The 27,522-nt window shown below is 43.0% G+C and overlaps 1 protein-coding gene across 4 annotated transcripts in view; it reads right to left on the reverse strand.

Moving 5' to 3' along the window:
- MOB3B (MOB kinase activator 3B) overlaps positions 1-27,522 on the reverse strand; it is a 167,670-nt gene that overhangs the window by 138,567 nt on the left and 1,581 nt on the right. The window contains exon 1 of one of the 4 annotated variants that reach the window (XM_074953492.1): positions 25,022-25,042. The exons of 1 other annotated variant lie outside the window; for it this stretch is intronic. The gene's annotated coding sequence lies outside the window, so the exon portion shown is untranslated. Of the gene's footprint in view, positions 1-12,146; positions 12,238-12,682; positions 13,134-25,021; positions 25,043-27,522 lie in introns of those variants that run through there. 2 more of the 4 variants (XM_074953489.1, XM_074953490.1) reach the window with 2 other exon arrangements.

Below are 27,522 nucleotides of genomic sequence, written 5' to 3' on the forward strand. Positions count from 1 at the left end.
GTGTTGCCATACCCACTATAACGAGAATGATCAGTTAAGGTGAGCTATTATCAGCACAAGGAAAAAAAAAACCTTTTGTAGTGGAAATGGGCCATCCTGATTATCAACAGTGGACAAGAAGGTGTGAGTAACAGTAGGGGGAAAAATAAGCATGGGGAAATGAGAGCCAGGCCAGATCTTGGGAGACAGGCCAGTCCTTGCTTACAGACAGCCCCCCAACCTGAAGCAAATGCTCACCAGCAACCACACACCACACAACAAAAACACTAACCCAGGAACCTATCCTTGCAACAAAGCCCGTTGCCAACTCTGCCCATATATCTATTCAGGGGACACCATCATAGGGCCTAATCACATCAGCCACACTATCAGAGGCTCGTTCACCTGCACATCTACCAATGTGATACATGCCATCATGTGCCAGCAATGCCCCTCTGCCATGTACATTGGCCAAACCGGACAGTCTCTACGTAAAAGAATAAATGGACACAAATCAGACATCAAGAATTATAACATTCAAAAACCAATCGAAGAACACTTCAATCTCTCTGGTCACTCGATTACAGACCTAAAAGTTGCAATACTACAACAAAAAAAACTGCAAAAACAGACTCGAACGAGAGACTGCTGAATTGGAATTAATTTGCAAACTGGACACCATTACATTAGGCTTGAATAAAGACTGGGAGTGGATGGGTCATTACACAAAGTAAAACTATTTCCCCATGCTAATTTTTCCCCCTACCATTACTCACACCTTCTTGTCAACTGTTGGAAATGGCCTATCCTGATTATCACTACAAAAGGTTTTTTTTTCCTCCTGCTGATAATAGCTCACCTTAACTGATCACTCTCATTATAGTGGGTACGGCAACACGCATTTTTTCGTGTGTGTGTGTGTGTGTGTGTGTGTGTGTGTCTTCCTACTGTATTTTCCACCGCATGCATCCGATGAAGTGGGTTTTAGCCCATGAAAGCTTATGCTCAAATAAATTTGTTAGTCTCTAAGGTGCCACAAGTACTCCTCGTTCTTGTTGCTGATACAGACTAACACAGCTACCTCTCTGAAACCTATTAAACCACAGGTAACCTGTTCAAATTTGACCCAGGTCAGTAGTGGCTGAAAAAGTTATCATAGCATTTCCATGGCATCTTGCCAGGCTTCAGTGACCAACATGCAGCAAGTTGATGGTGATTTTGGTTTAGCTCCTAGCAGATGATCACTTGCACCAGCCACCTTTTACAGCAGTTTCCGGGGACATGCCAAACACTGGATGGTCTCAGAGTTAACTAGAACCTCTCCCCTTAGAGACACAGTGACAGTGTGAGAAAACTCACACCAACGCTGCCCTGTGTTGAGGATGGAGGATTTCCCCCATTCAAATGGGTCAATCCAGTCCCCTCAGGAGCACTACACTCACAAAAAAACCAAAACACAAACAAAAAAAGAGGAAGGCTGCCTATTATGAGTAACAAATGATAACTGTCTCACTCCTAATCCAGATCACAAAGCTGTCTTCCTTAAACACTAATACTTTTTCCCCACAGTTGCCAGAGGTCAGGTACTGTAATCAGCACTACACCTCCGAGTTGCAGTGTCTCGTCTGTATCTTCACGATCTCATAATGTCTTATTGTTAATCACCTGCCCCATATAAGTTTGCAAAGTGATGGGGTGGGGAGGAGAAGAATACCAGTGATATAATTTATGGCTTGTGTCCAATCATAGTAAGTAGGGTTTATGTATAAACACAAAAAGATTTTCAAACTCAGGAAAGTAAAAATTTATGAAATGGAAAATATTAGTGGTTGTATTTTTATGCATAAATGTAAATAATAAACACTTTAAAAGTATACAGTCATTCGCAATTAGCTCTTTAAAGAAAGACAGACTATCTCACCGTTTCATTGAGCCAATTCTGCAACATGAAGTCAAGTTTGGAGAAATCAGGCAGAGCAGTCTTCGCCTACATACAATTTCTGGAAAGACTTGCTTGGTACATGCACATATATGCATCAGATGCATATATGTCATGCATACCCCAAAATAAATGACACATACACACACACACACACCCCTAAATACATGCATCCAACGCGAAACAAATGCAGACACAGGAAATGGTCATTGCATTTTGCCATGTTGCATTCTATTCTAAAATCTGCTCTCACGAGACACTGTCTACAGCTTTTCTTCGGCCTTTTTAAATAGCCCTGAAATTTTATATCTGAATATCTGTTACCTGGCAACGTGCTAAGAGATATTCATACCTCTTTTGTACCATGCAGGTCAAGATGTATTTGTTCATGCTAGTATTCTTGTTGTTTGTGTAAGCTCTGGCAATGTGCGCGGTGCTGTACAATACACTAAACAGAGACAGTTCCTGCCCCAAAGTGCATACAGCCAGCTAAAAGACAGCCACACAGAGAAAGAGAAGGTGTCCTGGGAAATACAGAAGTGAAGGAACCATCTCTTAAATAGTCCTGATCTTTGATGCACATATATCATGTTAATATTGATTTACAAAATGCAATAACTTAAGAACTGGTTCCAAGGACAAAATGCTTTGTAATCAATAGATCTGCAAATGTGTGTTAATCACTGAACAGTATGTTGACTATAACAGAGTATTTTAAGCAAATCAAACCACTCCATGCTCAGACAGAACTTCCATTGCGATCAATGGGAGTTTCACCAGAGTAATGAGCATCAGGTCACACGGGCAGAGGCAAGCCAAGATGATACCGTGCAGCAAGTTTTGCTCTACAGCCTTAGTGCCTGGTATTCAGCATCTCTCTTTGTAACAAAGATCCAAAAATTGCTTGAGAATATAGACAAGAAATTATTCCCCTTATCTTTCTCCTAGGTATCTAAGGGTTTAGACAGTGGGAGCGTAAGAGAAGCTGCAAACCAGCTGCTGAAAACTCCCAGAGCTGGAGCCTTCGGAGAGAGATGTTCAAATACACACTGGGTCTGCTGGACCCAGGCTAAAGGACACCACAAGAATCTCCTGAAACTCACGATCATATGCCATCCTATCAAGCAGCTCTGCTGTCACTGCTCATCTTTCCAATGGACTGGAATGAAACGAGGGATAGTAACTCAAGCCATGTTACAAACCAAGCCCTACCATTACATTCCATACAGGACCAAACTTGAGACACTGACCTGTCAAAACAAAGCTAGAAAAAGGCAGGTTCTCAGCTGGTGTGAACTGGTGGAACTACACAAATGTACATGAATTGAAAAATCTGGCCCAGAAGCTTACTTCCTGCTGTAGTTTTTATTTTGTCTTTTTGCACAAACTCACTCTAATATCATGTACAATCGCAATAATCAGTGGTACAGCTGGTCAGAATTTTTTCATTGAAACATTTTTTAAAATTAAAATTCTTTTGAAAAAATTTTTGGTTTTCAGGCAACTACAACAAATATTTTAGTTTCTATCACAAATTTTCATGGTAAAAAAACCCAACATATCCCAGTGAGCTCTCATAGGTGCCCAAATACAGAAGAATTGGGTAACTAACATGTAAAATATTTTTATTTACCTCTTCTCACTTTTTAATGAACAAACAACACAACCCCTGGCTGAAATCTAGTTTTTCAAAACGAAAAAAAAAAAAAAAAAGAGGGGGGGACTGTTTGTGTCAAAGGGTTTAAAAACATTTTTTTTCAAAATTTTACAGTAATTTTTTTTACACTGAAAATCCTAACAAAATTATTATTGAAAGTTTATTCACTAAAAACTTGATCTTCAGTAAATGCTTAGGTAACATTTAAAAAAAAATTATTTCACAAATTCCACCCCAAAAGGAAAACTGTTGCCAAATTTTCATGAATAATTTTGTTTTCAAAAATGGTCATTTTTCAATGAAAAATTTCATTTGAAAAATTTCAAACCCATTGGATCCCAACTTGCCTGCTAATGCTCATGTGTATTTCCAACTGAAATAAACAGGAGTGGCACATGCACATTTCTGGGCATGAACACACACAGTACATTTATTTGATTTGCACTAAACTGTTAACTACAGGGGAGCATTCAATTTTGGGATGAACTAGGCCCTAGGGAACAGACCTGACAGTCAATTAAATATTCATTTTTCTCCTTGCCCTCCACCCAGTTTCAACAGCATTCAGTTAAATGAGCTCCCGGAATGCTCCCCTGTAGTTAACACCTACAAATTCCCATAGCTGGTAACCAAACTCCAAGGAGACGAAATCAGTAAGATGCCTCATCCTGTTAACCATCTGTGCTTTACTAAAGTTTCGGTTAACTTCTGTCCAGTGATTTTTGGTACCAATAAACAGAGACCTGATCAAAAAGTTTTAATATGTTTAGTGTAAAAAACCAGACAAGTTTTTAAAAAGAACAGTTCAGCCCAAGAGCTATAAAAACCTGCTATGCTGTATTAGAAAGAGAAAACACTATCTTAACTCAGCCATGTGAATGGCTAAGTGTAAGAGTCTAATCCAGCCTTCCTTGCGCACCCAGAACAGTCATTGATTTCAATTCTAAGTAGTGCAGCATTACGCACTTGGTCCCCACATGAAGGGTAATTAAAGCCAGACTTTGTGACCCAAAGAAACTGGGGTAAGGGCTCTGAACTGCAGATTGAAGATTTCTCTCAGTTTCAGAATATCATGGCAGCCTGGAAATTTGTAGTAGGCTGATCCTGTCCCTGCTCAAGCCAATGGAGTTTCACCATTAATCTCTATAGATGAATGTGAGTGTGCAGCAGAGGGAAGAAAAACATTAGATTAATGCTTCAATTACCACTTGGAAGCAAGGTCAAAGGTGAGGGAGGGACAAAAACAAAAACACAACCACCACTCTGAGCAAGAAACCACAGAAGATCTGGGAGCAAACAGTATGGAAAAAGGCTTTACTCCAAGCATCCTAGGGAGAGGAGGAGAGGATGGGACATGTTTGGGATCTGATTAATCTGTTATAGGATAATGTCTATTATCTGTCAACAGTATATTACTTAATATCATAGTTTTTGAACAGGGGTCAAAGGTGGTGGTAAAAATGCCAGACAATTAGCTCATTAAACAGAAGCCTCAAAAGCATTAAAAAAAAAAAAAAAAAGAGAAAACCACCACAACCCCCCGAATACGATTAATACAACTGTCTCATGCAGAATAAATAAATTTAGAGTCATGGAAGAGCAACAATGGAGTCCACAAAAGACATTTAACAAACTCTATCCTGGCTTACATTTCTGCAGAAAGACAAGGAGAGATGGACCGACAACTTCATCGGCATGGTCACCTGGGCTCAAAGACATTTCTTGCAAATTTCTCTTGGGCTGGTGTTCTCTAACAACTCTTATCCTCCACCAAAATCTTATCTCCAGACTGGTACTTCCTACAAGCCAACATGAACCAGAGCAACTTATACCTCCTGTGCAGAATGGGTGGGCAATTTCCTGTGCAGTGTCTAAATGAAAGGACAGACTTCAGGTTCCCCATGGCCATTCTCAAACCTAGAGAGAAGGTGAATATCGTAGTGACAATCCATAAGATCTTGCATGAGACCTTCAATTTATTTAGCAAGAATCTTCATGCTGCCTGGAATACAACATGCATAGAGAAATTCCAAAATGGAATTCATTGGCAAATCGAGCAGCTGGAGACATGTCTGGGTGCAGAGACGCAGAAGGCAATAGACAACTCAGGAAATGAGGTCCTACAGAGCACTCTGAATGTGAAGAAATACTTCCAAAGAATCAAAGATTTCCTAAAAGAGAAGCACTACAGCCACTGTTCCTGGGAACAGTATTTCTGTTTAGTGACCATCTCATTTAAAAAAAAAGTAGAAATTAAAGGTAATTCCCCCCCCCCCCCCCCCGGACAGAAAGTAGCAATTTCCCACTTAAAAAAAAAAATGTAAAAGGTTTAGGGGCACATTTTCAAAAATATCATGCCCCCATAATTGGGGCTAGCTTTCCAAGAGTTCAGCGCCCATTTAGGCAGCTAAAATGAAATGGCCAGAATTTCAAAAGCACTCAGCATGCAGCAGTTCGCACTGCTCTCAGTGGGAGCTGAGCTCTTTTGAAAATTTGGCCCTAACAAATTTATCCTAAATATAAGTGGAGAGTTTTTAAAAGAGTGCTCCTGGATTCTCTCCTGGAACTGGGAAAATGTTTTATGTCCATTTCACTGGGTGTATCAACTGTTTTATGGCTTTTAGCTATTGTTGCCTTTTATCATTACACTGATTTTGTTCTTTTCAGAAATATAGGGATTTCTTCATTAATAAAAAAGAAGAAGTCTCAAGGGCACACATGTCTGAGTCGAGAGGACAACACACCTTCCTAAAGTTCTGGTATGGGTTACCGAGATCTTAGCTATGTCACATAAGAAGATCTGACACTGTACCAGAATTTTCTTAAACTGATCGATTAAAATATTGGAAGGGCACAACATATACAAAATAAGAAAAGCTCAAGAGTATTAGCTGGCAGAGGTTCTAACCTAGAAGGTTAGTTTCCAGCTACGATCACCTACTTTCAAATGCACCCGTCACTGTAATCTCTAGGGTTGTTTTCTCCCTATTTACTACAGCACATTCCAAAATTGGTACAGATTTTTGGATGCAATGGTTTACACCAATACAGAAGACTAACAAGGAAGTTTTTATTTATACTGTGTTCATTTATGTGATCAAGTTTACAAATAAAGACAATGGCAGTTTTAAACAGTTCATACATTGGCACTAATGTAATCAAATCTCTCCCACCCGCCCCTTTTTTCTTACATAGAGCAAACAAATAATTGTCTTCAAACATCAGTCAGATTATTCGCCATTCAAGAGACCTCAGGGCCCATACACAGTATTCAAGGAAGGACTACATGGCTTTTAGATCTGCTCAAGTTTTTCTTCTCTGACTATATAACAAAAGATCTCTAAATATGCACAGTTCTGAAAGAAAATTAAAATCAAGCCAGAGTTAAAAGTTTCCATGAATTTAAAGAAACTGGAGGGAAAAAAAAAATCTAAAATCTTTTGCCAGTCAGGTTTAGAAGTGCTGTTAGTATTTCACACCTGTGCAGAGCTGTAGAGATTTTCAGAGCAGTGCAGGAGGTTAGTCACTCATCTTCCCTTCACCTGAATGGAAAACATGCACTGCTTTGAAAAAAAATTCAATCTTTAATTCTGGACAGAGAATGCCTATTAAGATGGGTGTCGCTTCTGTGCGCAGGACTATGCCTGCCTAGGTGCGACAGAATGGCAGTGAGGAACCACATCTTAAAAGCAGCAAGATCAAAGGAAAATTTAGTATTACATGCACTGCAGTTTAAAACCTTTCCAGATTAAAATGATTAATTAAAAAGAAAAAAAACACTTTGACTACTGTTAGCTCTATGGCGTTATATCAGCAAACTTAAGTACATGAGCAATCCCATGAATGAGACTATTCATGTGCTTAAAATTAGGCATGTGCTTAAGTACCTTAATGAACTGGAATCTATGTGCCTGAGGTTTCCTTGTGTATATTGTACCATACAAGATATATGCAGGTCATATCTATATATTTAGATATATGCTGGACATATCTAAACCTCTGTGCTTAGACTTTATGCTGGACATATATCTGTAGTTAGACTATGCAGGACATCTGTATTTTTGACTAAGAAAAGTAGGCAACATGCAAAGCACTTTGTAGAAACTACAGGGTACAACCCTGCCAAATTTACTTAGGCAGAACGCTCATTGAAGCCAGTGGGTACTTTGGCTGTGCATGGACTGCACCACTGGGACCACAGACTGTTATTAGAGACTGTTAGATTAGATTTACTGTTTTGGAGAAATACTTCTGTGAGATTTAAAGCAGCTCTGCCTGCTAGTCTGTTTTCTCTCCAAGTGTGACATGTCTTTGTTGTGTCACTGTATACAAGATATAGCTCTCATTCTGGCAATGAGACTCAGAAGCTGGTTTGGGTTTATATTGGCACAAGTAGTAAGAGTTTAGCTACACTCGAGGTTTTTCCTGTTGAGTTAATGGATTGTCAGGTGTCTTGAGGTAACTACAAGTTCATAAAGGCTGGCGTGTCCTGAACAAATGTTTGTGAAATGTCCACTTTGGCCTTTATAAACACGTTGGCTACCTTGAGTTATAAGGTAAAAAAAAAAAAAAAAAAAATTTAAAAAATAGTGTAAACAAGACCCATGTTAAAGATCTCCTCTCTGGAAGTCCGAGTTCATCCACAATGGGGGCTTTATAGGCAGCTGTCCATTCCTATGGAGAGAGTTTAATTGCCTGAGATCCTGGAGCGTGTGTGGACTTCTCTTCTTTGAGGTTACATAGTGTAACTCTTAAACGTTTATTTTTAAAGGAGCACTTTCAACTTAAATATCACATATACTAGTAAAAGTGTTTAACTCTTCTGTTAAAAACAACATCTAAAAATTACCATAATTGAAGAATCAGAGAAACAAAAATATTTCTCTGTTTATTCAGGGTGGGTTTTTTCCCTTTGTGTATTTGACAGCTGAGTGTTGACCACCTCATTGATTCCTCCATCAGTCATTTCCCCTAGTCGCTTGTGTGGCTTTTTCCACCCAGCAACATGGAAGGTCATTTATTTTAAAAAAAAAAAAAAAAAAAAAAAAGGAAATTTTGAATGCAAAACCACAATTGGTCAGAGGAATCCAGCAGCTGAAACTTCTTTTAACAAGTGTTTTTTTTCCAAAAACTGACCACAATTCCAGATGACAGTATCCCTTTAACTATGACATTGCCTGTGCATTTTGCTGGATTATTGGATCAGAAAGAAAGAATAAAACAAGGTATTTTTGTGAGAAAACATTATACATCTGGATTATTCACTATTAACATTTAGACCATTCTGTATCAGGTCCATAATGACAAACATTAATTTAATTATTTTGTGATTTCAAAGTGATCCAGGTATTGCATGAGATGGAGCAGATGGACCGCAACTTTCTCAGTACTCAGCGTTTGCGCGACCTTTATATCTGCTTATATTCATTCAGATACTTCACAGACCCCATTAGGACTTGGATACTGTCACTCGTTTGTGAACACAACAAAACAAGTTAATAAAAGGTTTCACTATTTTTTAAAAATCTACTACAGTAGAGAGTGACACATTTTAAGGCAAGAGGGGGCCATGATGACGAGCTAGTCTAACCTCCTGCTTTAACCGGTCCACAGAATTTCACTCACTGATTCCGGCATTAAGACCAATAACTTGTGGCTGAGCTAGAGCAAATCTTTTAGAAAGGCATCCAATCCTCATTTTAAAACTTTTAGGTGATGGAGAATTCACTACCTCTCCAAGTAAATTATTCCAATAGTTAATTGCCCTCCCTGTTAAAAAATGTGCACCTTATTTCTAGTGTGAATTTCAGTTTCTAGCCATTGGATCCTGTTATTCCTTTGTCTGTTAGATTAAAGTCCTCTGCTACCAGGAGGACAAGTTCTACCCCGCACTATAATTATGCTGGTGATTTTTACCAAGGCTAGAGATGTATTTGAAACATTCTGTTTATTGCTACCCTGGGCCTGCGTTCATAATCCTGGGCGAAAATGACCCACGCTGTACACCCAGGTGTCAAGTACACTTCCCAGCAGCAGCGGATTCTTTATGCCCCACTCAGAGGAAAGGCAGGTGGTCACCAGGGTTGGATAGCTGTGAACTGCAGTCAGGACTCCACAGGAGCCATGCCAGCAGAGACTGCTCCACGCATGGCAGCTGTCCTACCCTTCTCCCAACTAGCACTAGGCCACTTCTAGACTCTGTCGGCCCCTTGCACAGCACCTACCCCCGGCAGTCTCACTTCAGCAGCTCTGTGCCTGGAGCTCTATTAATACTAATAAGAGCTACTATAGGCGTGGTGAGTAACCAGAGCAGCTAACAGGAACAGCAGCACCTTTGTTCAAGTGCCATTTAAGAGTGGGTAAAATTATCTTAAAATTCAAGAACCAACTTAAGAAGCATTTGTGAATTATGAAAAAAAAAAAAAAATGAGAAATTGAAATGTTTGTACAGTGCTTTTCACAATGGAGCCCTGATCTTGGGTGCTACCCTCATACGAATAATCATTATCTGATTAGGAAAGTTTTCCCCACGTCAGGCCAGCTACTGTTGGTTGGTTTATAACCAAAACTGATGACTGAACCTGCTCTCTGCATTGGGCCATAGAATTCAGGGTTAAATGCTGATTATTCATCTCTCAGCTACTGATCCAGGCTCCAAAAAGCCTGCAAATCTGGCCTGTCACACTAAGATTCATAGGGAAGATTTTAATCCCTTATTTCATCACTCAGTAAAAATCATTCTTCATGAGAGAGAGATCATTTAAAAACACCACTCGGAGAAGGAGTCTGCCTCCAAACGAGTAAGACTTGGCAGGTTGTCTGTACTACGCTGAAGCAGTAAAGGCAGCCCTGGTAGTAAGTATTGTGCAATTTCAAGTTGTAAGGGAGTTGTGCCTGAAAGCTGCCAAGGAGGGGTGACAAGTAGGTCACAAATCCCCAGGCTTGGGGGCTCCCTTCCCCTTAGTCAGTGTCAGCACAAAAGCATGAGAGCAGCTATAATAGGAGTTCACTCATTTGAGACTCCCGCCTTGCAATTTCAGAGCAATCCACAGAGAGAGGGCTGGGAGAAAACCACCAACCAGTGTTAAGCACGGAGGGGAAAAAAATCAGGATCGCTTTGCTAGCTATCCTCCTCCTGGTTCCCTTATTCCACTCTGCCTTCCTGTAAATCCTCCCCTGGACTGGAACCAGACACTCCCCTTTGCACATGGCTGGAACAACAGGATCAGATGCACACACTTGTTGACCGCTTTTATTTTCATCTTCATTCGCTTTCAGAAGCATCGATCAAAACCACACGAGCCATGTACCCTGTTGATTCCCCAATCCCCAAAAGACAGTAAAGTGGCAGCCACTTCCCCTAAGGGAAGCCAAGCAAACTCCCACAGGCGCTGAAGGAAGGAGTCATGATCATCCACCAGCACAAAAGACCTGCCCTGCTGAGCAGCACAGCAAGAAAAACTCCCATGGCATCCAAGGAGCAGGAAAACACGCTTTGCCGCTGGCTTACCGCCCTCCGTATAATTTACTATTATACCTGCCTTGGGTTCCAATTATTTCCCTTTTGCTATTTCAAACCTTTTGCTCCCAATCTCCATCGCAGCCTCCCAGCCTCTACACAGTTTGACGCAAACAAAAGCCCAGGCATTGTTTTGTTCTGGTGGGTATCCCTCCCCCCCCACTCCCTTTTTACTACGAATGCCAGAGACTTTAAAGGACAGCCAGGACCCTGCTTGCTTGGATAGAGGTAAAGATTTGCCCTTTAATAGTTTCGTTAGCCTGGGCTGCTGGGGAGAAAGGGGAAAACATCAAAGCAAACGAGCAACGCGATTTTTTAAAAATTCTCTTTCGCTGCATTGAAGGGAGGGGCTGCGAATCCAGATGTTTGACAGCGGTTGCCCAGCGGCTGGAGCAGCCTTCCTAGTCCCCCACCCCAAGAGAAATCAGGATTTAGTTGGCATAGAGTTGTCGGGGGTTGCGGGGGGGGGAGAAGGAGGTCTCTTTAAATGCAGGGTGGGGCTAAAGAAATCAAGCGAAGTCTCCACGTTACTTTTCTCTTTTACACACCAGAACCCCCCCCCCCCCCCCATGCACACTGTTGCTCCCGCGCCGCCAGCGGGACCAGAAGCCAGCGGCTGACGGAACACACCTCAGCAGCCTGCGGCGTCCAGCGCCCACCCCCTCAGGTCCGGCCCCGCGGGAAGAGCCGCGCAGCCGGGGGCAGCCCGCGCGGGGCGGCGCGGGTCCCGGCTCTCTCGGAAAGCGCGTTTCGGCCCTCACGCGGCAGGGCCGTCCCGGGAGGGAGGGAACCGAGGAGAGGGAAGCGGCGCCACACCAAGCTGCCCCCGGGACTGGAAACCCCCACGGCACACTGGGGAGAACGAGCCTCCCCCGTCTTTTGTCAACTTCTGCCACATGGCTGCACAGCAATTCAAGGGGGGGGGGGTCCCTGTCCGTCCTTTCTCCTCCCCTCCCTCCTTCCCCAGGCGTGGCCGAGCCCGGCTGGGGGCGCTAGGGTCCGCGGGGGGAGACAAACCAGCGGGATGAGCGACCTCCACGCGGGGTTTTTACCTTCAAGCCCTGAGCCCGGCTGGCTCCGCCCGCTGCCTCCCCTCTCGCACGCTCCAAGGCTGCTTCTTCGCGGGGCGCAGAGATCCCGCCCGCGCGCCCAGAGCCGGGCTCCCCACCCACCCACGCGCCGCGCCGCGCCGCGCCGGCCCCCCCCCGGGAGAGCCCCACCTGCCCCGAGCCGCGAGACGAGCAACCGCCCGGGACCGGGGCGCCCGCCTGGCGCGGCGCAGCGTGGGACGGGCAGACACCCCCCTGGCGGCCACCGCGCGGCGCTGCAGCCCCTGCCCAGCTGGCCGCGGCGCAGGGGACCGTCGCCAAAGTTTTCAGGCGGCGCGAAAAGGAGGCGGAGAAGCAGAGCCGGAGCTGCGGGGGCGGGGCTCAGCTCTGAGCAGAGGTGCGGGAACACGCGTTATAAGGGGGGCGCTGAAAGCGGAAGCTCTGCACGGCCCTGGGGGGGGGGGGAACGGCCGACAAATCCTGTTGTTCCTGCCGCTCGTCCTGGGGTGCTGCCGCCGCACGCCCAGTAGCACCCTTACCTCCAGCACCTACACCCCGAGGAACATAGTCACCCTCCTGGCTCCAACCAGCGGGCCAGCTAGTCCAGCGGCTTCAGTGCCAAAAGTCACCCCAGAAGGCAGGTAGGGGAGCACCGGACTCCCTGGAGAAGCCGGCTTAGCAGAATGGGATCAGTGGAGAGCTCACGGACTCCAGAACAGACCCAGACAGACAGCGACTCTCCCGCTCACAGACACCCCTCGTCCTCCGCTTGCAGGAGACTCGCACGGCCTGGGATTGATCCTCCTGGATCTGGATGAGACCCCAGTAATCTCACATGCAAGGCTGGCTCTTTTGCGCACACAGCTCCCCCGTGCTTGCGCTCCTAACCACGCAGGCATCTGTGATAATCCCAATTCCTGGTTGCTGACCAACAGAGTCTCTCTCTCTCTCCTTTCCACAATAATTTCATCAGTCTAGAGTTACGGCCCACCACGTTTCTTTTACAACCTGTTTTGTTTTACTCCCCCTTCCCCCTAGCACAAAGAACAGCCCACACTGGGGCATGCAGGGAAGAATTTTTGACATGGAACAAAACATTTTCTACTTGGTATCCGACTACCCAACTGCAAAACAAGCAAGGTCAGATTTAAAAAAAAAAACAAAAACAAACACAAAAACCCTGTATAATCATTAACAAGGCTTACTAAGAAATTTATCTGCAGGGGGTGGCTTAGACAGCAAACACATGACTTCTTTGAAACTAAATATGTAACAGGCAGCAGAAAACCTCTAACCATGAAAGTCTTTGACAGCGGCCCTTTACAGACACCAACCCTTGGGTTTACACACACACAAATTGTACTATTTTAACCATATTAGAACAACCTCCTCTAACATGGATGCTTTTATACCAGTATAAAAGTGCTCCTACCACCTTAGCTTATTCCTATCAATCTTATTTCAGTTCTATTTGACTCAAATTAAAACAAGTGTTTCATTTCAAATCATTTTGTTGGAAACAAAAACCTGGAAAATTTCATACTATATAGAAAATGGCTTTCAAAAAGCCATTTTTGTCACAAATACCCTCTTCAACCAACTCTGACCTTGCAGGATTGGGCCCCTAGCACTCATGGAAGGTGTTAGAGTGACTGCCATTGGAACTGAAATGCCTTATTTATCCACAGAACAGATACAGCATAGGCAGGAGCAGGCAAGCATCTCTAACTGTTCCTCTGGGGCACCTCATTTCCTCACGTGGGAGAAATCACTAGTAGGAGAGAAAAAGAGTGAGAAAGTCCAGTTGCTGATGCCATTCAATCCTTGGTTTCCCCGCTAAAGCAACCATCAATAGAACTAATGCTTATTGTGATTTTAGTATTGGGACACTGGTCCATTAGAAACTGTGCTGAGACCATTCATTGCTATCCTGTAGGTGTCCAAACAGATGTTAATGGTAAAAACTTCCAATCTCTACCAGCATTATCCTGGTTTAAACCACTAATTTAGGCACCTTTGAAAATTTTAGCCTTAGAGGCTGTGTATCTAATCATCAATCTCTTGATTCAATCAGCACCTTTTTTTACTCTGGTTATTATATTCCCAGTCCGTGCAGGATCTCATCTCTCCACGTGCAAAACGGCCACTAAAGCCAACAGGTGTGCATGCACCAAGTTTGCAGGATCAAGTTCATTGACCAGTAAAATAGAAATCGTGCATGCACAAAAGTTACAAGCTAAGGGGTTACTAGAGTTGTTTTGTTTTTGAGAGAACTAGTTCCTCCGGTATTTGAAGACAAAGGTTTAAGGAATTATTGGGATACACCCATGCCAGAAGTCACCTGTATATTGGCTCACCCAAAATCATATCCTAGAGTGGTTTTCAAAAATCATTATAAAAAAATTGAACCACCTACTCAGGCACTTGCACATTACCCACGTTATCCGAAGCCAGATCAAGAACCCTTGTCACCTAGACACAAGTGATGAAGGATGATCTAAAAATGCATCAGGTTAGATTGATAGATAGAAACAATCTTGAAAACCATGTTATGATCTGAAGATTTGCTAGGGCAGATGGGGCCTTTGAACACAAAATTGTCTGCTTTGTACTTCACAGACATTAAACTATATCAAGAAACTGATATCAAGAAGTTATTTTTGGTATCAAACTGGAGCCCACAGAACACAGACTGTAGACACAATTCTTCTCCTCAACTTCAATCCATGACCACTTTGTTCTTGTGATAGTAATCACAAATAGCTGCTAGTGGTGAGCATCTATCTGTTCACTTCACACTCTAAGTGTCTTACAATACTTCAAGGAGATCTCACTTTCTGAGGCAGAAGTAGTATATGTATCATAGCTTTCTACTGACTGGAATAGATGTGCAGATCTTACCTGCTCTGATTTAACAATGCCCTGGACTGGCTGGGCTCATAGAGCTGCTCCTTTAGCTCATGCAAGAGAGGCCAGAGTCAAAAATCACAGCGTAAAGTTCATTTACTTCTGGGGAGTTACATCAGGGATTGCTGTATTATATTCCCTGTTCTGTATGTATGGGGTTAGCTGTGATATGTCTCTCTCATCCAGGGTGTGGTCTCTCTCTCGCTCTCCACCTTAAAATTGCATTTTAAAATACGGCGCTTGAAATGATTGATTGGCATCTCATATTGGTGTTTTGTCAATAGTAGTTCATGGGGAAATGGAATGTCATTCACGGCAGCATTGAATTGATGGAAATTACTGTTCAGTTCCCAATGGGGATAAGTGCTGCAAATAATTCCTCCTTTGAAAACAAAATTCTGAGTTTGTTTTTTCTCCAGCTATCTCCAGTAAATGTCACATCCTGATATTGGAAGGGACTGTGTTAAGTTTGCAGTGAAAGATAATTTTGCAAGATGTGCTAATGATATTTCCATTACATTAAAACCTAGAGACCTCCTCCCTTGCTCACGCTGATAGTCTCAGTGCCACCGTCACCAAAGAGACATAGAACACTATCAACACCACAAGGATAGCCATTTTTTGTCATGCAGTTCCTTACTCATCCCTTGAGGTGCCCAATTAGGGGTGCAAGTCTAGGCAAACACGATGTTCTTCCAGACTCCGCACTCTCCAGTCTGCCCAGACAGCAACACCACACCACAGAACCCTGGGAAACCAAACCTGCAAAGGGCTGTCCTGACACAGAGCCATTTCCAGCAGATCAGGTGACCCATTGTGGGCATGATCCAGAGCCTCCAGATGTCAGTGGAAAGACTCCCATTGATTTCAGTGGATTTGGGATCCAGGTCCAAGACTGGCTTCCTTTGAGACTATACCCTGTAGTAAAGGACAGGGAAAGGGGTGTTTCTCGGGCTATATATCCCGAGAATGAAACCTACAATTGGGGAGCATAGGGCAAAGTCTAGTTACAGATAAGCAAAACTGAACGGAGCTTGTTTTAGTCTAGTGAGAGAACTTAGTGAGTTCAGCTCGCCTTGTGCTGGGTGAAAGGACATTTTCAGCTAGCTCTCTGAGCCATATTGTCATGTTCGTTTATCCTATCCCATTAATATCTGTTGCGATAAACAACCACACACAGTCCAATATCCCAAGCACATCTATTGTACTAGGCAAGCTAAAAAAGGAATGTGCTTTTGGACTTGAGTTGGTGACAATATGGCAATCTAATCTAAGAAGCCTCAGAAACTATGGCTAAACTACAGAGTAGAAAAACCATGCTCATGCATCTTGTAACCTCTGCTGTAGCAAAACTGAGTTCTATTAGCCTTTGACCCACCACTGTGGACAGGGCCCAACGAATCTGTGATCTAACCTAGGTACAGGAGGCGAGGGCATGGTTCTAATGCCCCATCTTGCAGCAAATCCATGCTTTAGCCATAACCAAGTTTTAAAAACACTTACCTAAGTTTTAAAGTCTTGACACTTGCTTATGTGCCTAAAATTACACATACTTGGATGGTCTTTTAAAAAAAAAAAAAAAAGAATTTAGGCCCCGTTTACACAAAGTTGCACTGGTTTAACTAAAATCAGATTATAAATTGATTTAGTTCAATTGGGATAAACTGTGTGAACACACTCAATTCAACTTCAACTTTACTTCAGTATTGATTTAGTATTATTTTAAATTAGCATGGAATCAGTTTAAGATGAGGCCTGTCTAAATCAACATAAACCAGGTTTAAATCAAATTGAGAGTATCCACACAGGAGTTTGCATTGGTTTAACTAAACCAATTAAAAAACCAATTTTAGTTCAACTAGGGCAACTCCGATGCCTGACTCTAGGTGTCCATGTTTAACATGTTGAGGCAGAGCCTCAGTTGGTGGAAGTCACTATAGTTCTACTGAAGGTAATGGACCTACCCCCAACTTACACCGGGTTAGAATCTGGGCCATTATGTAAAACCAAACTGCTCAGATTTCCTGTGTATGAATGCTGCCATATACAAAAGAACGCCAATACAATTTCATTTTTAAAAAACACTTGCTTTTGCAAGTATGGAGGATAATTTTATCAAGGGCACAAAGAGTGGTTTTTGGTGGGGAGAGAGATTGGAAAGTGACCCACCATAACAGAATAAAAATACCGAGTGTTTCATCATTTTTGGCTCACTGGTTTGTATGCTTCTGCAGGGGACAGAAAAAGGAGAGAGAGAGAGAGAAAACTCTTGGTACTCATAAAACTGATGGAGGATAAAAAAACAAAAACAGGTTTCCAGTTTTTAAAGCCCGTCCCCACTTTCTTAGTCCCGATTTTTTCAGACCTATGAAAGAGTCTTGTGGTGTGCCAAGCCCTCCAAATACTCCACATAGAATAAAAAAAAAAAAAAGAAAAAAGATACATGTGTACATAAAGTCTCAGCTGGGGGTGCTCCTAATGTTTCTGATAGTATTTTAAAAAACAAATGGCACGCTCCTCAAGCAAACCTTACAATGAAATTAAAAGAATTTGCAAATAATGGCACTTGGTCTGACCTGGTTTAGATTCACAATGTTAGCAGCTGTTGGCCTAATGCCCTTATGTTCACCAGCTAGGCTCCTGATCCTGTGCCTAACTCACACACTGGGCCTCACTGGGTTCTCACCACAGGGTAAATCAGGAACAATTCCACATAAATCAACAGCATTGCCTATGCCACCCTAAGTGAAATATGTTGGCTCCATTGATTGCTTCATCTTTGGTAATGCAGACATTCCTCCCTTACCTCTTTGTACCAATAGGGATAGTATTAATGAAGCGATGCATGTCTTTAAAAAAAAAAAAAAAGGAGTAACAGCCGTATTAGTCTGTATTCGCAAAAAGAAAAGGAGTACTTGTGGCACCTTAGAGACTAACCAATTTATTTGAGCATAAGCTTTCGTGAGCTACAGCATCCGATGAAGTGAGCTGTAGCTCACGAAAGCTTATGCTCAAATAAATTGGTTAGTCTCTAAGGTGCCACAAGTACTCCTTATTGCTAATTGCAGTGTCTCTTGCGATGGAGAAGAGACGGGGCTTGAGAGTAGTTAGCACAAGGGGAATCTTTATATAAGATGCCGGACATACACAGACCCAGTAGCACCCTGTATCGCACAAATGGAAGACCACAGCCAACAGCGTTACCACACAAAGCCTGCCTAAATCCTGGCCCGCATGAGCTGTGCAAAGAATGGATTGCTGACTACTCTAGACAATTTAATCCTCATTTTACAGCACCTAATATCAAATTGTTTGAAGAACAACAGGAAATATACTCTGGATTTGAAAGGTCAGATTATGGCTGCTTGGCATAGCTGTGCTGGGAAAGGAGAGGTCACAGGGATGCCTTCCCTGCTCTGCCTTGGAGCACATATGGCAAAGGCAACCATAATTTGGATATCAAAGGTGGGGGAAGGTCAACCCGTACTGGGAGCACCACTCCACAGCCCAGAGGGATGTGAGAGGTGGCGAGGGCTCCTCCATCAGTTTGCAGTTCCAGGGCAGCACTAGGCAGAGTCCAACTGACACCTACAGAATAGGTATATCAAATGCTGCAGGTAAGCATGCCCCCTCCTTATCACAGGAGGCTTCATGGGCTTGATTAGGTTTTTGCTCAAGAATTCCAGCACTGCACAGGTATAACACTGCCAGCTATCCATCTTGGAATGATGCCCCCTGTATTTAGTCTATCTATGGTATTTCTAATGCCTCTGTCACCTTGGTAGCTAAGCGCAGATATTGCCAACATCAAGCATTCAATAATCATGAGGTAGACCCCCCCTCTTGCCCTAATCATGAGGTTATCTTAAAAAATTAATTTGGGGGAATCTTTTTCTTTGGTTTCTGAACCTCTAGGTCATATTTGCTTCGCGTTTTCAAATATTTCTCGGTAGCCAGGAGGGCCAGAAACTTACCTTTTTACAAGTAAGAGCTGATTTCTCATGCAACGTCTTCCTTTCCTCAGCTGGGGCTTTAAGAAAAACACCAACTATCACAAGACTCAGAGTTGGCAATGCTGCAGCACTTTATCTTGGAGCTTCCCTCCCATCAATCCCATCCAAGATCTATTTTTTAAAATATCCATTTGATCACCAAGAAGGTTTTGGAAAACATCCATTTTTGCAATGGTGTGAACATGCCTGGCGAAAGGCCGGTTCAAGCTGAAACACTTTCACGGGGCCCAGTGCTGCTTCCTGTCAACGGCCATCAGATGTTAACAACTTTTGGTCTTCCCTGATCTCGGCTGAGCTATGGTGGCTGTTTTCTAACAAGATGCTAGGGCAGTGGCACATGTAATTCGGGTCATCATTATTCATTAAGTCCAACACAACAGCCTAGTAATGGAGTATCTGCATTTAGGTTCTTGAAGCATGTGGTATTTGTAGTCAGGTTCCCAGATATCCAGTGGTAGCCATACATAGCTGCTTCACTTCCCCACCCGAGCAGGAAGCACTGCTACCTGCTATGCCTAGGCTCCCATCACCAACTCCTCCCCACTGCCACCAGACACTTTCTGAGTGCGAGCCTGTCTCTCCTTCCCCGCCCCCATCAGGCCCAGTGACACCTCAGTGTCATGGTTGTATTCCTTCATGCCCCTCCTATCAGTTCCAAGCCTCATACGCATAAAGGAAAGGGCTTTCCCCCTCCCATCTATTCCAGTAACCCCTCTCATTTCTCCCATTAATCCACACCTTGTCCTCCTGTTTCCTCTCTAGTAGCCCCTGTCCTCCTCCCTCCCATCTGTGCCTTTCCTTTTCCAGCTACTCTCACCACCACCTCCACTTTGGGGAAAAAGCAGTTCACATCTCTCTCTCCCTCCCCAATTTTTTCAGGGGAAGGAAATGGTGATCCTCAGCCCAGGAGAATGATCCCATCAATCTCCTCTAATCAGTCCCTCCAAACGGACAACTACAGGTAAAGGAGCGGGGAGAGGTTATTCAGCCAAAACAAACCTTTTTTTGTGGAGGGAGACCTTTACTGCTCCTTTCCTGCTCCTTTTATTTATGGTTCTCCTTGGCTGTGTTAAGTTTAATTTAGGCGCAGATCCTTTTTCGTATCTCGAGTAGATCGTGTGTCTATGCAGAGTTCCATTGAAGACAGGGGGACAGGCACAGGGGCAGACCATAGTGGATCCTTCCTGTTGCAGAGATGGGGTCTTCCATGGTAAAGTTCCTTGGGGCCAGGATCGTCATCTTGTCTACAGGAAGTGACCCAGGTACCTATGAAGCTTTACAAGTAATAGCAGCCCTGCCCTGGATCTGCCTGGATGACTTCAATATCCTATGAAATGGGTCAAGCATTCCAAGCATTGTTGTTTTGATTTGGGTTTTTTGGTACAGAAAACTTAATTTTGTACCTGTACCGTTACCTTTCATTTAATAGTTATACAAAACAATATTTGTAACTCTTTCTTATATTCTTGTAGCAACATAACTTTTAGCGTTTCTAAGATCATGTAGGTTTGCAGAAAAAAGTGACAGAATGTCATGTTATTTATGGTAAACACACTAGCAATCTTAAGGATTACCTTTTATGTAGTTCAGTCTAGCAAAGAGTCAGGTTGCTATCTTTGATATCACAAAATCAATTCTTAACAAGGAAGTCTGTTAGGATATAGATATTCAGGCCTGTCTGTAAAGGCCTATACTCTAAGAATTTAGGTGTATTCTTATCACTTGGCTAGTTATAGAGGTACAAAAGAAAGAATCAAAATCACTGTCTGCCGGTGTAAGGGCCTTCTCTTACCGTGACAGTCTGAGGCCCTGTGCTTAGGCTAAGGCCTTTGGCTAAGCAGCAGAGGCAGCCTTAAGCTGGGAAGCGACCGGTCACATCCTCACATCCCAAATTAGTCAAATTGAAATAAGGTGCTATTGGGCTGTTAGGAATACAATCCTGTCCTGATAATGCCTGTCTCCTCCAGAGAAAGGGAAGTGCCTAGAAAATATAAAAGGAAACTTAGTTTGATAGCATCCTGTCTGGCAAGAACTCACTTATCAATAGCTGGGATGTGAAATCCTCACTTCTGTATTGTTTTGTCATTATAGTTCCCACTTTGCTATTGTTTGTCTGTATAATCTCTGTCTGGTTCTGTGATTGTTCCTGTCTGCTGTATAATTAATTTTGCTGGGTGTAAACTAATTAAGGTGGTGGGATATAATTGGTTACATAATCATGTTAGGATTGGTCAGTTAAATTTCAGGAAAATGATTGGTTAAGGTATAGCTAAGCAGAAGTCAAGTTTTACTATATAGTCTGCAGTCAATCAGGAAGTGAGGGGGTGGGTGTGTAGGTGGGGGAGATGGGAAGAGGGAATGGGGGTGGGGAAATTGGAATCATGTTTTGCTAAAGGCGGAAATGGGAACAGGGAATGGGGGTAAGGAGATAGGAATCATATTTTGCTAAGGGCAGGAATGGGAACAGGGACACAGGTGTAAGGCTCTGTGGTGTCAGAGCTGGGAAGGAGGATACCCCTAAGGAAGGAAACTGGAATCATGTTTGCTGGAAGTTCACCCCAATAAACATCGAATTGTTTGCACCTTTGGACTTCGGGTATTGTTGCTCTCTGTTCATGAGAGAAGGACCAGGCAAGTAAGTGGGTGAAGGAATAAGCCCCCTAACAAAGTCAATGATGCTTTTCAGAAATGACATTTCTGTTATGTGGAACTGGCATTTACATTTCCTTTCGTCACCAATGGTTGCTGAAGACTGAAGACTGTAATGTATTATTTGTTTAGCGTCAACCCTAAGTTCTGTTGTACCGCACCAAATAAAGTAAGGCAGAGTCTTTGCCCCAGGACAATTACTCCGGAAGATCCTGCTGAGCTCAACTCAACATAATAGTCCTTATTCTCACAAACAGTCCCCTTGAGATTTTCTTACACATGAATGAGACTCTGCAGAGTTGCATCCTAAGTGCTTACAGTAGCACTTGCGGTATGCCTACACTGCAAAACAAAAACACAAAGAATTCAAAACACGACAGGAAAAAAAAAAAAAGCAGCAGCACATTGCGGCAGCAAGTCTCAGAGCCTGGCTCTACAGACTCAGGTTTGTGCTATGGTGCTGAAAATTGCTGTGTAGACTGAAAAGGAATGTCTACATGGCTATTTTTAGCACTGTAGTGCGACCCCATGAGCCCAAGTATGTAGACCCAGGCTTCGAGACTTTCTGCCACGGGTTTATTTTTGCAATGTAGACATATCCTTAGGAGGTATCAACTTAGATCAGGGCCCCACAGTGACAGGCACTGTACAAACACACAATGAGAGATTGTGAGCTCTTCAGACCAGAGACTATCTAAATAGGCAACAAAGCGTAGGAGAAAGGGTATATTATTCTTCCCATTTAACAAATATCAAACTGACCCAGATTAAGCGATTTGGCCAAATTGCACAGGAAATCCATGGCACATCTGGGAATGGAATCCAGGGCCTCGACCACCCCTTCTCACCATTACAACAAAGTCTTAATAAAAAGATAGTTTTACAAAAATAATTAAAAATAGAAAGGGCCTGATCTCTCCGAAGATGACAGTTACACTTCGTATTTTGTTAGTTGTACTGTAAAGTACCTAGCATACTTTTGGGTGCTGTAAAAATAATAATCACTAAATAGCTTCAATACACTATAATTTTCAGGGGAAACCACCAAGTGCAAATATCTAAACTTTTTTTAAAAAGGCATCCTGATTTGTTAAAATAAAGAGATCAAACCTTTAAACTGTCAACATTATGCACAAGTATTGCAGCAGTAATTCTGCTCTGAGTCACACTAAAGAATTACCGCATTGGACCAGTTTCTTCTCTCATAGCAATGTAAATTAGCTGTCACTCCCTGGAAGTCAATAGTGTTACACCAGCGTAAGATTGGTACAAGTGAGTGGAATGACTGGCATTTTTAAATCCAGATTTCTGCTGTGGTGATGGGGAGCAGAATCTGCCTCTTTTGTTTACATCTTGATTTTTTTTTTTAATTTAAAAAAAGATTCTAAAATTTGGACAACTTCCATCTTACTTACAGTGGTGACAACCAATAGCCATGGTGGTGATGTGGAAGGCAGTTTATCCTAGCTTATCACATCCTTCCAGAGCATCTAACACTACCTAGCAGAAGCTTGACCACCTCCTTCGTCATGGCTGCCTCTCCAATCAGAGCTCACTGAGCACAAATTTGTTGTGAGTAAGGATGTAAGAAGGGAAATGGAAGATAAGAGAATTATGAATACATTATACATAATTGAACTGCCCTGCCATAGTTTTCTTAGAACTACGGTCTTCATGTTGTTGTTAGCCAGAGATTATGATGATCCTATAAAAAGCCTATTTTCTAGTTCAGTGGCTCAGAAAGACAATTTTTCTCTGCTGATTCCCCAGATAATTACAGCTGCCTGTAGAGCGGTTCATTACCATCAGCTGGCTGGTATTTAACAACAGCTTCGGTGGCCCCTCCATGGTGTGTTATGCAGTTGGAGCATGTTTCATTACACCTTTGTCACAGGGTAGCCTGACTTTATTCTAGGGTTCATATGCTTTTCTCAGTGACAGATCCTGGGCTGTAAATTGTGTCAAGGGAAAAACAACCCTAACTGAATTAATATTGGACCGTCAATGCTAACTTACAGTTAGGATACTCTGATCAAGTTGGTTGTTGTTGACACTAGAACACCCATTTTTATGGCTTGTGTACTGTATCCAAACTAGGAAAGCAACTAAACAACATCCAAGGACCCACTCTGCTCTTACGTACACTACTGTTAATAAGAAGTAACTCCACTGAAATTACATGGTGTAAAAGCAGATGCTGCAACTGCTTCCTGTACCAAATATGCTCATTTCACAGTCATCTTACCTTACTTCCCTCAACACTTGGTCGTCCTCGCCACCTTGTGTGTCTAAACCCCCTTCTCCAGGCACTATGAACAATAATAATTAATTACATTTGACAAAGTAAGCAGCACAGTGACTGCAAGGGGAAAGCTAGTGGGTGACTGATTTAATAGTATTCTTCCTTCCCTACATTTTGTGGAGAAAATGACTTTTGTTACTGTACTAGGAAAAGCTCCCTAGAAACCCCGTTGTGAACCTGTAATCAGTCTTTTGGTTTAGGGTAATACCAAAAGGGGCACCTAGATTGTGTCATCAAAACACACTGGGCCAAATTTTTGCTCTCAGTTATGCTAGCATAAACCCAGAGCAACTCCACTGACAGCAGATTGTCCAATGACACTAGAATGAGAGGAGAATTCAGTGGCCTTTGTCCATTTGGACTTATGATATTGTTTTCACTGGGTTGGGAAGGCAAACAGTGAAATCACCACACTGCTGTTTCCTCTAAATCAAGCACTGCTCAAGGCCATCTCTCTCAAGCATCAGCAATGTACACAATCACGCTTTATGACACAGAACTTTTTTCTCCTCTTATAATGCATAGGTCTCTGTAAAGCTATTTCAAACCAATGTGCGAGCCAAAAGGCCCCACATGTATATTGCGTTTAGTCAACAAAGCTTTCCTTCCTTTTATTTGTGCTATCTGGAGAGCCAGCTGAATTTCTGTTTGGCATTTAAACTGCAGCCACTTCTTCTGAGTAACACACGCAAGACACAAAAGCCCATTGACAAAAGCCAACGTTCTTCAGCCATGGGACTGTTTAAATAAATGCGATCACCAACAAACAATTGTCAGTGCAATTCTAAAAATGTCTTATTGGAACCAAGTGGCAAAATTCTTCATCCCACAACTGTGATTAATTTTACAGCAACCCATCACAAGGGAGGCGTGGCAAATCTGCAGAGTACACAGTGATTCTGAGTCTTTAAAAAAAAAAAATACAGTTATAAAGGGGGAAGGATCCCCTCCACAGTAGTCAGAGAAACTGTCCTCGAACCCTGAGTAAGCAGGCAGGGTATACTCACACTGCATATAGTCCAAACTTGTCCCCTTCCTGGAGTTTGACATCAACTTAAAGCTTTCTCCCCATGTGTGGGAGTTCCTTGGGCCTCTTCTGATCTAGTTCTGTAGATCCCTTTGGTCCAGCTTGATCCTCCAGCACCTCTCAACTCCTCACAAGCTAGTAAGATCCTCCCACTATCCTGAGTCAGCACTAATTACTCTGCCTCTAACACAAAGTGCTACACCTGCACTAGGGGCACCTTGTATTAGCTGCAGAGAAGAGTGGCTTAGCAGAGGAGCCTGCATTACCATGCAAAGTCCTAAAAACTGCCCCCGGTAACCCTTGCTCATAGCACTTGCACTGAATAATGGTTATTACTAACACATTTTGAACCACACCGTAGATGGGGAGTTTATGAAATATTTCCATGACTGGCAGCGTATCATCATACAAAGACCTGAAAACCCAGCATCTCTAACTCAGTTGTTATGCTGGCATCCAGTTTTGAGCCCTGAAAACACAAACACACACACACACACACACGTATGTATGTACGTTGGTTTAGTGAAAAAAGATTCAGCATTTAAAAAAAATTATAGGAATTCATACTTTTCATGAAAAAAAAACAACTACTTTTTTCTGAATCCACCTTTACTGAAGATAATTTTGGTCGATGCAAAAAGGCCCTTAGACAACTAGAAAAAACACCATGAACCAAATTCATCCATGTTGTACCTCCATGGAGTTCTCTAACACACCACTTGCATGCACAGAGCATACAGAAAATCTACACAGTCTCTTGGATCTAAGTAATACTGTACTGTATGTAGAACATACCCAGTGTGAGCACACAATTTTATCCAAACACACACTCACTGCAGCTATAAAATATACGTACATATTTTTGTTAGCACTTTCTGTTATTTACTGAGTGGGAACAACGTGCTCTGCACTGTTCAGAATATGGAGTAAGACAGTACCTGCCCCAAAAGATCTTGCATATGTGTATTCATATTGCTTCAGATGCAGACCTGGCTATACTTAGAATCATAGAATATCAGGGCTGGACAGGACCTCAGGAGGTCATCTAGTCCAACCCCCTGCTCAAAGCAGGACCAACCCCAACTAAATCATCCCAGCCAGGGCTTTGTCAAGCTGGGCCTTAAAAACCTCTAAGGATGGAGATTCCACCACCTCCCTAGGTAACCCATTCCAGTGCTTCACCGCCCTCCTAGTGAAATAAGCATTTCCTAATATCCAACCTAGACGTCCCCCACTTCAACTTTAGACTATGCTCCTTGTTCTGAGACCTATCCCAGTCTCCTCAAAATCAGACTCCTACCATCTACTCTTCTTGGGACTATATCTTGAGACCTTTCTGAAGCTGAAGTTAGTTTGGAATCCAGCAGGCCACTTATTAAATGGAGCTTTATGTTGGGAGCACATTACTTTGATCCTCAGACAGCTGCTTTGGCTGCTTGTGGGCTTCTGGGGAGACTTCAAGGCCTTTAAAGTGCTAAATGGTCTGGGTTGTTTTATCATCGGTAGAAGCACTCGAGCTGGTACAGCCTCTGCGTAGAAGAGGAGAAGCAGGTGGGAAGAGTCTTGACTCTCAAATGCGTTTCATCCCCGTGGCCACCACAACTCAGATCTTTTTCAGCCTTTCAGACCCGCGGCAAAGTTAATCTTTTAAATCTGGCATTTGAGAGAGGGCTGGGCAGAAGGTTGGATGGAATTACGTGTTAACAGAGTATAATTAATTTGTGGGACTGGACTGGACTATGATTGTATGGACAGCTGGTAGTGGATTTAAGTGACCGTTATACAGTTTTTTAAAATTATGGTTGTCAGTTTGGTTAGAGCTTGGGATGGAGTTTCTAGTACTTATGTCTAGAAACTGAAATAGACAATAACTAAAATATGTTCTGGAAAAACTTTCCTTTGTGTTCAAGAAAACCAGAAGGTTACAGTTTAAACCAGCCAGATCTGAAACGGTAGAACAGAGACCTGAGAAGCAGGGGCAGCTCAGCTTTTGGGGAACCTGAGCTCGTCCCCCACTTAAAAAAAAAAAGTTAAAATAAATGTACCTTCCTTCCAGTCCCATGTGCCATTTGCAGCCCTCAATGTAGCACATCCATCTTTCACGTGGGGAAGCTACTCTACAGTCAAGAATGCATAGCCCACATCCCACAAGGAGTTACCAACTCAGCAGTAGTGGGAGGTGCCCAAGCTGCACTGAATACCTGGCAGTTGTAGCAGAGGACTGACGGATCATTCCTGTGAGGTGCTACACATTCTCAACTTCAGTGGAGGCTGACGGAGCTCAGCAGAATGACAGAGGTGCTCAGCACCACATGGGAGTGAGCCCTTTGTTCTTAGAATATCAGGAGCTCGGGTTGTTCCAGTTTTCCACTGCCTCCTGCTGAAACATCTGGAGTCGGATACCAGGGCAGGCAGATGTTCCCTGTAAGTGCTCCCTGTTTTACTGACTGCATTGATAGGAACACCCAGAACGCACAATCA

The sequence above is a fragment of the Natator depressus genome, chromosome 5, assembly GCF_965152275.1.
Source record: "Natator depressus isolate rNatDep1 chromosome 5, rNatDep2.hap1, whole genome shotgun sequence".
Taxonomy (NCBI): domain Eukaryota; kingdom Metazoa; phylum Chordata; order Testudines; family Cheloniidae; genus Natator; species Natator depressus.